Raw genomic sequence first — 13,271 nt, forward strand, 5'->3', positions numbered from 1 at the left:
CCTTGGCAACCACAAGTCTATACTCCAAGCCCATGATTTTCTTTTCTGTGGAGAGGTTCATTTGTGCCGTATAATAGATTCCAGATATAAGTGAAATCATATGGTATTTGTCTTTCTCTTCAGTTTGAACCCTTTTATAGTCCACAAGCAGATATGCATTTAGACAAACCATCTGTTCCATTCAGGATGCAAAATAAACCACATATAGGGGAACTCTCACCCCAAATCCTTCTCTGAATGGAAGAAATCATAGGGTAAGTCACGAAACAGAAGTTGAAGAGATAGGTAATTAAATGGATGACACAGCAGAAATGGCACTAGAGGTAGGTGTTTGATGAAAGTTGGCAGATGGAACTGGTGGTAAGACTGTGGTTCCATGTGTTTCAATTAGAAAATTCTCAGTAACTGAGGCTTTGGGGGAAGTCTGGCAGTTGGGAAGCTTTTGCCCACAGTCAAGTTCATTTCTTAGATACTAGATTCCTACTTCGGGATCATTAATTTGGGGACTTTTGACGTCATAGTCTAGCCATGCTAGCTCTTTCTGACTTCCTATTATTGCTTAAAAGTTTGTAGCGTTTATTTAAATAAAAATTCACTTTGTTCTTAGCTACATTCATTCAGGGACCTAAACACCAGAAAAGCTACCTTTGGCATGTCTTAGGAAACAGATTCCTCATATTTTTTCACCATATCAGCAGCCTGCTTATAGCTTTGAAATGGATTCCCTTATTTCAATATTGTTTTCAGGCTGACGGACTGCAGCATGGTTGAGTAACATTATTCACCACGTGGAAAGTTCTCTTGATACATGCTCTGCTCAATCTAGCTATTAACCAAATTCCAAGAGTGCAGGCCACATTTAGCTTTCTGCTTAAAATCCTGGGCCCCACAAACATGTCTTAGTGTTATCAACAGCCTTGAATCAGGAAGGATTACAATATTATGACTATTTTCCTGAAGAATTAGAAGAACTTTATTCTACTGTTTTGAGTAGGTGTCAGCAACCATCCAACAATTTTTTTTTTTTTCCATCAGCAATCACTGAGCCCCTACTCTGCCAGGCCCTTGGCTAAATGCTGAAAATACCAAAATGATTCATAGTCACTTCCACAGCTCTTGGCTCCAGAGCTCGTGCTAGGGGTTGGTGTGACAGCCAGACTGAAGGCGCTCCTCCCACAATTCCCACCTCCCGATATTCATGACCTTGGAGAATCCCTTGCCCTTGAATGCAGATGGGGTTTGTGACTTGCTTCTCATCAATACATCAGGGCAAAGATGCTGGGACCTCACTGCCAGTGACTGGGTTACACCCCCTAAGCCTCCCTCTTGCGGGCTTGATGAGACACACAGCCACAGCGAGGATGCTCGCACAGCAAGGGGCTAGAGCCGACTGTGAGCTCAACATCGGGGTCCTCAGTCATGCGGCCACAGGAAATGAGCCTGGAAGTAGCTGCCTGCCTAGTCAAGACCCCAGATGAAAACGCAACCTGGCTGATACCTCGATTGCAGCCTTTTAAGACTCGGAGTACAGGACCCAGCTCAGCGGTGCCTGTCCTCCTGACCCACAGAAACTGTGAAATAGTAACTGTGAGTTGTTTTCAGCGGCTCTATTGGTGGTAATAAATTTGTCCCATAGCCTTAGAAAACTATCATAGCCAGCTAGAGCCTATGAGCCAAAGCTCTTCTGCAGCCTGTTCTCGAATGCCCTGCAAGCTAAGGATGCTTTTTACCCTTTTTGGGCCACACCCACCTCATGTGGAAATTCCAGGGCCAGGGATCAAACGCTTGCCACAGCGGTGACCCCAGCTGCTGCAGTGACAAGGCCAGATCTGCTGCACCACAAGGGAACACCAATTTTTACATTTTTAAGTCATTAACTCAAAAGAAGAATACCTTGGGACACGTGGAAATTACATCAAATACCAATTTCAGCGTCCATAAATAAAGGTTTATTGGAAAACAGTCTCACCCATTCATTTTTTGATCTTTGGGGCTTCTTGCACACACCACACTGGAATAGTTGGGCAGATGTGACAGAGATCAAATGAACCAAAAAGCCTAAAATATTTACTCTCTGGCCCTTTTCAGGAAAAAAAAAAATAATTAAATTACTGGTCCTTGATCTAGTGGAAGATAGATGAATAAACAGATCAATTATACGCTCAGAAGAGGCATGGGAACTGGGCCCTACTGTTGCATAGGAGAGTTTTCCAGACGGAACGTGGAGGAAGGATGTCACGAAGGAGGGGTCAAAAGTGGAAAAATCATGCAGATATGAAAGGGTTCAATGATCTGGAAGTGGTGAGAAACTCCCAAAAGCCTGGACCCACGGATTTCTGAAGCCCCCATTGGGTGCCCTTAGATCAAACATCAAGCTTTGGGGAAATTATTGCATAAAATAAGATCTGCAACTGAATCCACATCTCTAAGCTGTGACTGTGGTTTGCTTAGGGCTCTCGGCCAAATCATGCCACACATGCTTCTGCCGAAATGAGCTTGGTGATAGGGCTGCGTCCCTGCTTCCAAACGCCATAAAATCCACAAAATTATTTTACTTTCCAAATTGGAAAGTGTTCATATTACCCTGCCTTTCTTGTTTGGGGAGGGGGAGGAGGGAGCGCTCTACGGTTTCGTGGCCGCCGATCATGGTCTGTTAGGCGACTACTTAAAAGATTCCGTTTCATTCATTTTCTCGAAGTCTCTATCCTATTTTCTCTGACCCTCGGGTCTGTTCACTTGTAGGTGGGGATGACATTTGAAAAAAAAGGCACACGGGCAAAACACCACGGGGCACGATCAGCTGGCTGGATCCAAGAGACCTTACAGGATCTGGCCATCAGCTTCTGGGTCTAGAATCGCCTCAGTGCCGTATTTCTGATCAATGCCAGCATTATTATTATCGCCACGATACTCTCCGATTTTATCAGGGGGCTCAGCTTTGAGGGCCCCCAAACAAAATGACCCCAAACTACTGCAGGTTCTGTGACTGCACGTTACCATTTTTCTGTCTCCTCGTCACTCGGGTGTGTGGCCTCCTCTCCTTTCCACTGGCTGCCTTCCAGGAGCAGCCACACTGCCCCGCTCTCAATCGCTGAGAGTTTAAAAAGGGGTAACAGTGGTCTTTAAATTATGTGTAAAACAATCTGAAGACAAAGAGTGAGGGTCTGAGGGTTCTGCCATGACTTAAATTACATGAATTTACTATATTCAATCCATATCCCCTCTTTGGCTGCTGAGAAGCCTTTTATCCACCTGCCTAGTCATCAGGTACATTCCAGAAAGCCGTTCTTGAACAGCTTGGGGGACAATAGAAAAGGTGGGTCAAAGGAAAACAAAACTCTCTCATGCAAATGATTTATCTCCATTAATGCACACCAGTTTGCAGACCCATCTAACTACATTATGTATAGTAAGAATTTCTAGTCAATGTCCTTCAACTTAGATCTAAGTTTGAGGAATTCAGCAAATTGAGTCAAGCAGTCAATGGCCCCATCACCTTAGGGCTTTATGACATTTTTAGAAGCTCAGCAGGTGCTTACAGCCAGCAGCAAATGACAGGACAGAATCATGGCTGTCCGGATGCCAGAAGGTCCCCAGATAGTAACTCTCCCTTTAAAACCCCTTCCTTCCCCAGGCTCAGTGCAGCTAAACTGTCCCGCATCAGGAGGCGGGAACAAACAAGAGCTTACCAATTACTTACTATTTTTAGTTTAAAAATATGGGAGGGGAGTTCCCAATGTGGCGCAGCGGAAACGAATCCAACTAGGAACCATGAGGTTGCAGGTTCGATCCCTGGCCTCGCTCAGTGGGTTAAGGATCTGGCGTTGCCATGAGCTGTGGTGTAGGTTGCAGACACGGCTAAGATCTGGTGTTGCTGTGGCTGTGGTGTAGGCCGACAGCTACAGCTCTGATTTGACCCCCCCTGGGAACCTCCATGTGCCGCAGGTGTAGCCCTAAACAGACAAAAGTCAAAAAAAAAAGAAAGGAAAAAAGAAAGAAAAAGAAAAAGGAATTTCTGCAAAAGTGAAAAGAGAAAAGCATATTAAGAGGCTCCTGGCTATTCCCCTGATTGGAAAAGTTTATCAATGAATATCAGTTACTGCTGCCCATTGCTTCTGTCACTTCCAAATCTTCCTCCCTCCTGAATTTCCCCAGTAAGCCCACTTCTTTCTCGTCTAGAATAAAAATCTCCCTTGCCAATGGTGCCTGTAATTTAAAACTCTTCAGCATAGAAAGTGCAACACAAAGCACATGTTCAGATAACTCTCACTCCAGGAGCCTTCTAAATGGAGCTCACACCCCTGAGGAGGTTGCTATGCACGCACTTCTGTTATCCCTACCTCAGCTCACACCAGAAGCTCTGATAATTAACATCATGAGGGTCAGAAGTGAGCAACCACTGGTGAAATTAGTGATTTGTTAATTACCCTGGGGGACTATTAAAAAGGGATTCCCATTGGGATATTCATGGTGTTCAAGAAGATATGCGAGTGGAAAACTATTTTAGAGACACTCCGGCTATATCGCTTTCTGCTGCTCTGCAACCTTTGGTGTTCCTTGGCTTGTAGCTGCATCGCCCCAAATTCTGCTTCCATCTTTATATATCTGGTCCTTCATGTCTCACTATCTCAGCATGATCTTCTTCTAAAGACACCAGTCATTGGACATAGGGTCCACTATAATCTACTATGACCTCAGTTAACTACATCTGCAAAGACCCATTTCCAAATAAGGTTCATGCTGGGGCTCTGGGTGAACAGGAATTTGGGGGGATACTATACAATCCACCCATGCCCATGTCCAAAGAAGGTATAAGACCCTAACAAGGAGTTCCCATTGTGGCTCAGTGGGTTAAGGACCTGACATGTGTCTGGGAGGATGCAGGTTCCACCCCTGGCCTGGCTCAGTGGGTTAAGAATCCAGCATTGCAGCAAGCTGCTGCGGCTCAGGTTGCAGATGCTTCTCATATCTGGTGTTGCCACGGCTGTGATGTAGGCCTATAGTTGCAGCTCTGCTATGACTCCTGGCCCAGGAACTTTAATATGCTGCAGGTGCAACCATTAAAAGAAAAAGAAAAGACCCTGACACGTCTCTAGTCATAGAAATGGTGCTTCAGACCTCATTTCTAACAGGGGAAACCAGGGTCCGATTGGGTCCCTGGATTTCTGGTTGCCTGGTAATAACTGGGTGGCAATAGAATTGTACCTATAGCATACAGTCAAGTCAGCCTTACATGAACCTTTCATCAAAGTGAAGGTCATAGCACTGAAGAGTTCAGAAAGTTGGGAGTTTGTGAGAATTCCAGGGCATTTGAATGCATCGTCTTGCCTGCTAGATAATACATGCTTGGTGAATAAATATTTGTACGTACATCAGAATTTGGTCTAGCCCTGGCTCCCCTGATAACATGGCGGTGAGACGATAAGAGAACTCTGGTCACCCTCACACAGGTCGACCTTAACCAAAAAGAACCAAGGAGTGGGACAGAACCGAATTGAGGGAAGTTGTTAACACCCTTTATCCCCCACGTCCTTCTCTCTCATTGCCTTCTCAGCCAAGCTTCTAGAAAGAATAATCTATTCCCTCTTATCTGCATGTCTACCATTTCTGTTCACCCCTCAATCCACTGACACTTGACTTCTGCTACCATCAAACCAACCGAATGCATTCGCCAAAGTCACCCAGGGTTCGAATTGCCGAACTCAGTGGCTGTTCACTGTCCTCTTGGGAATTGTGTCAGCGATACTAGACTCTGCTGAACATTCATTTCTTCACAACCTTCCTTCCCCAGCTTCCAGGACACCCCATTCCCTAACCCTCCTGCCTCTCAGAATATTGCCCCTTGGTCTCTTTCAGGGGTTCTGCTCTTTCTGTTTGCCCTTTCACTGCATGTTTTTCTGGGAGTCCTAGGCTGGGCCCACTGTTGTGTTCATTCTACACAGTCCCCCCAGATGAGCAATTCACTTTTCTGGCTTCCATACTCTCTTCTAAGCTGATGACTCCAAACTCATGTTTCTCTAAGCTTTAGATTTGCATGCCCGATGCCTGCTCGATGTCTCTGCCTGGGTGGCCCATGGGTAGCTCAAACCTGCTTGCTTAAATCCTTCTCACTGCTTCCTGTCAATAGCCAGACCTACTCATGGATTGACTTCAGGTAGTGGCTGCAGCAGACAAGGCAGACACCTGACACTCCCTCTCCTTCCTACCTCCCACCTGGTCATCTAATCCCCAACCCATCTCTTCTCTTGCTTACCACGGCCCGAGTGCAGATACTCACCAGTTCTCTGCAGGAACCAGTTAGGATGTAAGATTCCAAAACAAAGATCTTGGAGTCAAGCTTTCTTTCTAAATCTCACATGCCCCACTGCAATGCTGGGCTCATACCTCTAGCTTGGCATAGACTTTGAGATACACCTTGACTCTAAAAACTTTACCCGTGGAATACAAGCCTAAGGTAGTAATTAAGTTGGATTCTAGTGTTCAACAATGCAAATTCCAATCCGGGTTTTTTCCACCTCCTCATAGCTCCATAACTTTAGACCATTCACTTCACATATCTAAGTGTGTGCTTCTCTGTGGGCAAAATGAAGAGAGTAACAGTCCTTAACTCATTCATTCAAAAAATACTCATTGATTATTTATTACATGCCAGGCATAACTGAGATCAAAATAAAGTTTCTTCCCTTATTTGAGCTTATATTTTAACAGGTAAAGACAAACAATAAATATGTGACAGATAAATAATGTAATTCCAGGTAATGGTAAGCGCCGCAAAGAAAATACACTAGGGTATTAGGATATTATGATGGATAAGTGAGATAACCTTAGATAAAATTATCAATAAAAGCCTCACTGAGGATGGATTTGATCTTCTAACTTACAGAGGGTGTTGTGAAAAGAAATGCATGCATGTGAATTGCTGAACTGTGAATATTCATAAACTGAAAATATTCTATAAATGCTTACTATTGCTATTATGGGGATACTCCACTAGAGGGAGCTATCAATCATTGAGTACTTGGTGGTGTCCTGGGCACAGGGCTCAGCATTTTACAAGGAATTTCCACTTACCTTCCAGCAGAAACAGTCTTGAAGAACAAGTGTTATTGGTTCCATTTTCCAAGACTTGGGTTCAGAGAGCAACTGGGCCGGGGGTGGGGGAGGGAGGTGTCACACAGTCGGAAAGCGGTGGAACCACGCAGGTCTGTTTGACATCAAACCTGTGCTTTTCCGGTTACATCGCCTGCCTCTTTCTTCACAGTGACTTCCCTGAAAAACAGAGAGAGAAGAGCACAGCGGTCGAAGATTAATAAGTAGGAGAAGGAAAGGAGAAGATCTGTACCAAGTTCATGGTCCACAAGTTGGGGTCAAAGGCCCTGGCCAGCCGCAGACTAAGGAAGGCCTTCGCATCAAGGGAACATTCCTCAGAACTGTTTTCAGAGAGAGTCCCGCTTGCTGCTCCATCCTGGGGCTTCAGGCCTCCGAGATTCCCGTGAAATCAAAGCTCAACGCAGTGACACTGCGTAGCTGTGAAACAGAACTGACAGAAACACTTCCTCGAGGCCCCCTCGGGGCAGAAGTAAGTGGAAATTTTCACTCTTGAGTCCAACGGAATTTATTGTCTGTAAACAGTTTTCTGGTCCCCTCCTCCCCTACCCCACTACCAAAGTCTCTGCCCGGAGAAGCAGGTAAAAGGACCAGAAGCTTCCATTTCAGGAATCTGGAGTGCAGAGATGCACCTCGATTTCAGGCAAAGTCATACCTCACACAGTCCGTGGGATGCGCAGCCTGACTGCTCTGTGGATAAATTAACAGCTTTCAGAGTGAACACAACCAGACAAGAAAAGTGGGAAATAAACTCCCAATCATCCCGCCACCCACCAAACATTCACGAAGCACTAATATTGTGTCTGGCTTAGAAGGAAGATACATGTTTCATTATTTTTCATACTTTACCTGACTCTATTTGCATTTTGACCGAGAGTAAACACAGTTGTATAATATTTACTTTCAAAATATGTGTTCTGCATTTTTTTTTTTTTTTTTTTTGCTTTTTAGGGCTGCACCCATGGCATATGGAGGTTCCCAGGCCAGGGGTCAAATAGGAGCCACAGCTGCCTGCCTACCCCACAGCCACAGCAACGCGGGATCCAAGCCTCATCTGCAACCTACACCACAGCTCATAGCAATGCTGGGTCCTCAACCCACTGAGCGAAGCCAGGGATCGAACGGGAAACCTCATGGTTCCTAGTTAGATTCGTTTTCACTGCACCACGATGAGAACTCCACATGTTCTGCATTTTTCAAATTAAAATAAGCAGGGGGGTTCTGGTCAAGGTCTGCCAGCTCTCCAAGGAGGAGTGGATGGTAAGAAGCCTGATTTATAGTGTTTGCCAATTTCTGTGGTGTAAAGATTTCCCCCATGGCCAATATTGAGCTGCCACTGTGAAGTCCCTGAAATGAGTTGAGAAGAGATGCCAGGAGCCAGAGGGAAGCAGCACCAGCACACCCCGGAAAACCACAAGCTTGCTCGGGAAGCGCTTTCCCTCATAGCTTAGGAAGAAGCAAAATGGCATCCACAACTTATGAGGTAAGAAGACAGCATAATAGAATAGAAGAAGCACAGAATGGAATTTCTGGAACCCTGAGTGCTAGGCTTGGCTCCGCCTGGGACATCCTGTATGATTTGGGATGAGATATCTTTCCTACTCGGAGCCTAAGTGTCTCATGTCTAAAAGGCAGGACTGAGACACAGCTGCAATTGTCAATCTCAGCTACATGTTCAAATCGCTGTGGACTTTTTTTAAAAGATGACCGGATTCCACCTGTCGAGAGGATGCTGAGGGTTTGGAGAGGCCCCTAGGGATCTTCCTTTTTGTGTTTTGTTCCGTTTTGTTTAACTCCGTACTTTTGTGTCCATGGCCAAGGCTGAGGGCCCTGGACGGTTTTATCTTTTAGGCCCCTCCTAAGTGTCACATCTGTATTTCTAGTCGACCTGGTGTGGGAGACAGTTTGAAGGGGACCCCAGTGACCTCTGTCTCCTGGTCCTCATGCCTTGTATAGCCTCCTCCCGAGGGTGGGGGTGGGGGGGTGCGGGCGGCAGGACCTGTGACTTGCTTCTGACCAGAAGAACAGGGCAAAGGGGATGAGCTGTCATTCCCATGGTTCCGCTCCATCGGGGAGGACTCTGTCTGGCCCAAAGGCTTGTTCTAGAAACAAGTACTCTCCCTCAGGCCCTGAGGAAGCAAATGGCCTCGCGGAGACCTCCTGTGGAGATACCACGGGGCACAGAGCTGGGGGAGACACCTGCCCATGACCAGCAAAAAGATTTAGTTCTCAGTCCTGAGACCAAAAGAAGTCAATTCTGCCAACAAGAGGAGTGAATCTGGAAGCAAATTCTTCTCCAGTTGAGCCTAACACCTGATTACAGCTTCCTGAGACCCGACAACAGAGAACACACAGAAGCTGTGCCTGGGCTCCTGATCCAGAGACACTGAGATAATAACTATGAGTGGTTTTTAAGCAGCTGCACTTGAAGTAATTTATTATAAGGCATAATAATATATGTCCAGGAGTTCCCTGATGGCCTAGGTGTTAAGGATTCGGTGTTGTCATTGCTGCAGCATGGGTTCAACCCCTGACCCTGGGAACTTCAGCGTGCTGCAGGTGCAGCTAAAAATAATGTCCAAAACATGAGGCCCGCTTTCAGCTAGAGGTGCTCATGCAGCTAAGGAAACAACAGATTCATACTCCCCTTTTCAAGCCCACTCCATGGTATAAGCTCACCACATGGAGCGATGGCAGAATTACTTACAATTTAAAATATGCTTTGATTCCCTTTTTTTTTGAGACTTTACCTTGTTAAATTCTATTCAGTTAAGTGTGCAGATGATAGGACCTCACTGTAAAATTATATTATACTTTGCGGTTTATAAATTTTATTTATTAATCTTTACTATGTCCCTGTGTGGTTTTGTTATTGTTATATTCATTTTCATTTGCTGGGTAAAAAAAATGACCGCAAACTTAAGAGGCTTAAAAACACACATTCATTCATGATCGTCAAAAGGTAGAAGCAACCTGTGTCCATCAAGAGGTAAATGAATAAATAAAATGTCGATTGGAATAAATTATTCCAATAGTGGAACACTGGGACAGAGGAATGGAATATAATTCAGGCGTAAAAAGGAAGGAAATTCTAGCACGTGCTACGACATGGGTGAACTGTGAAGACCTAGGCAGAGTGAAATAAGTCAGTCACAAGAAGACAAATGGGATATAATTCCGCTCTTATGAAGGATCCAGATTAGTCAAATTCATGGAAATAGAAAGTAGAAGAGCAGTCGACAGAGCTGGCGGGGTGGGGCGGGAAGGGGAGTTGCTGTTTGATGGGTATCGAGTTTTCAGTTTTGCAAGATGAAAACATCCTGGAGACTGGTTGCACAACAAAGTGAATATGCTTAACACTGCTGAACTTAAACATGGTAAGGATGGTCATTTTTTTGGGGAGGGCACACCTGCAGCATATGGACGTTCCCAGGCTAGGGGTCGAATCCGAGCTACAGCTGCTGGCCTCCACCACAGCCACAGCAGCTCAGGATCCGAGCCATGTCTGCGACCTACACCACAGCTCATGGCAACACCGGATCCTTAACCCAGTGAGCGAGGCCAGGGATCGAACCCGCATCCTCATGGACACTAGTCAGGTTCATTACTGCTGAGCCACAATGGGAACTCCCAAGACCATTAAATTTTATATTGTGTGTATTTTACCACGATTTTTAAATTTTTTTAACCAATTACCAAAAAAAAAGGAAAGAAACCACATGTATTATCCGACAGCTTCCATGCATCAAGGGTCAGGAGTCCAGGCTCAGCTTAGCCATCTTCTGCTCAGGGTCTGACAAGGCTGCAATCAAGGTGTCATGGCTGCATTTTCATCCAGAGGTTCAACTGGGAGAGGATCCACCTCCACGTCTATTCAAGCTGTCAGCAGCTTAGATTTCCTCTCAGCTGAATGACCGAGGGCCATTTGCTCACTCTCTGTCAGCGGGGGGCTGCTCTCGGCCCCAGGCTGTCTGCAGTTCCCTTCCCCGGGGCCCTCTGCCTCAGCTGGGCTGCTGCAACAAACCACCGCTGTCGGGGCGGCTTACATAGTAAGCACGTCCCATGGTTCTGCAGGCCAGGAAGTCCAACGTCAAGGCACCTGCAGATTCGACGTCTGCTGAGAGCCACTTCCCAGTCACAGAGGGCCATTTTCTCATGTTCTCCCCGTGTCCTCACAAGACAGAAAGGGTGCTCCCCGATGTCTCTTCCGTAAGGTCACCAAACCCCTTCATCCTTCACCCTCATGACCATGTCATCTCCCAGGGGCCGAACCTCCAAACACCATCCATCACCTTGGGGATTGAGTTTCAACATATGAATTTGGGGGGTGAGAGACACCAGCATTCAGTCTATAACACCCCCTCCATAAGGCACCCCCTCACCTGGCTGTTTATCCTTCAAAGCCAGTGAGGGGGGAGTGCCCATGGTGACTCAGCAGGTTAAGAACCATGAGGATGCAGGTTCCATCCCTGGCCTCACTCAGTGAGTTAAGGATCCGGCGTTGCCATGAGCTGTGGTGTAGGTCGCAGACGCGGCTCAGATGCTGTGTTGCTGTGGCTGTGGTGTGGGTCAGCAGCTGCAGCTCCGATTCCACCCCTAGCCTGGGAACGTCCATATGCCTCTGGTATGGCCCTAAAAAGCAAAAATAAATAAATTTTTTTTTAGAAAATGGTGAGGGTAATCTCTCTTGCCAGCCGGGCAAGTCTGATATGATGTAAGCAAGTCAGGGAAATGACACCTCGTGACCTTTGCCCTACTCCCTTGGCTAGAAGCAACTTACAGTTTCCTTCCACATTCAGACAGAAGGGCCGGTCCAGGTTGTGGCTCATGAGCGCTGCCTTATGTGTGTCTGCCACAGCTGTGGGCCCTGGGTATACACGAGAAAACTGAAGCTTAGCAGGCTGAACGGAGACCTCGAGCTGTGGACTTCTGGAAGCAACTCCCAGGTTCCACTCAGCCCTCACACGGAGGCACCAACAGATACACACTGAAAGGACCCAGACTGCCAATCTCGTCTCACTCGTGGCACCAAAGACACCCAGGTGGTAAGGAATCACTCCCGAGTCTCAGCGGGAAATGGGCCGGGTTATGGAGCTTCCGTGTTTCTTTTCATGACTCCTGAAATCAGCAACAACCATCAGCACTTTAGGAGCCTATTCTGAAGTCCAGTCAACGACCTCGCTTGTCACAATCCTTTCAAAAATGTAAATCGGAGTTTCCATTGCGGCTCAGTGGGTTGGTAACCCGACATGATGTCCACGAAGACGTAAGTTCGATCCCTGGCCTTGCTCAGTGGGTGAAGGGCGCAGCATTGCTGCAAGCTGTGGCGTAGGTCACAGATGCAACTTGGATCTCTTGTTGCTGCGGCTGTGGTGTAGGCCTGCAGCTGCAGCTCCAATTCAACCCATAGCCCGGGAACTTCCATATGCCAAAGGTACAGCCCCAAAAAAAGAAAAATGTAAATCACATTTTGTCCTCAAAGAAAAAGATTATTGCTTTAAAAATGACTACATGTTGGAGTTCCCATCACGGCGCAGTGGTTAAATCTGACTAGGGACCATGAGGTTGAGGGTTCGATCCCTGGCCTTGCTCAGTGGCTTAAGGATCCAGTGTTGCTGTGAGCTGTGGTGTAGGTCGAAGACATGGCCCAGATCTGGCGTTGCTGTGGCTGTGGTGTAGGCCAGCAGCTACAGCTCCAATTAGACCCCTAGCCTGGGAACCTCCATATGCCCCATGGGAGCGGCCCTAGAAAAGACAAAAAGACAATAAATAAATAAATAAATAAATAAAGACTGCATGTTTAGCCAATTCTTTAAAACTGTACCCCGCCTTGCTAAAAATCACTTCTCTGAGAAGTGAGATTGCAATCGTGTCAGAGACTCTTAGAACATAACTGGATACATGGTGCTACCTCCTGGCTCAGCTTCAAAGAAAGAAAAGCTTCCAGCAAAGTAAATGCAGGTGAGGACATACACAGAACAAAATCAGCAGGGGAAGATGAAAACAGATGAGTGAGGTCAGCTTAGAATTTGGTTTTTATTTACACCCAACACTCATTTTGTATTTGTGCCCAAACTTAGGTAAAGATGTCCACCTTCCAAACTTAAGCTCACCTCCCAGGGTTCCTCTCTGCTGCACAAAATTTCAGTGCCTTTTCTCGTCAT

At 46.3% G+C, this 13,271-nt stretch overlaps 1 long non-coding RNA gene across 2 annotated transcripts in view; it reads right to left on the bottom strand.

Moving 5' to 3' along the window:
- Positions 1–13,271, bottom strand: part of LOC125138097 (uncharacterized) — a 156,458-nt gene that overhangs the window by 64,157 nt on the left and 79,030 nt on the right. For both annotated transcript variants that reach the window (XR_007137576.1, XR_007137575.1), the window contains one exon: positions 7,072–7,269. This is a non-coding gene — a long non-coding RNA (uncharacterized LOC125138097). The remainder of the gene's footprint in view (positions 1–7,071; positions 7,270–13,271) is intronic.

The sequence above is a fragment of the Phacochoerus africanus genome, chromosome 10 (genome assembly GCF_016906955.1).
Source record: "Phacochoerus africanus isolate WHEZ1 chromosome 10, ROS_Pafr_v1, whole genome shotgun sequence".
NCBI classification, from domain to species: domain Eukaryota; kingdom Metazoa; phylum Chordata; class Mammalia; order Artiodactyla; family Suidae; genus Phacochoerus; species Phacochoerus africanus.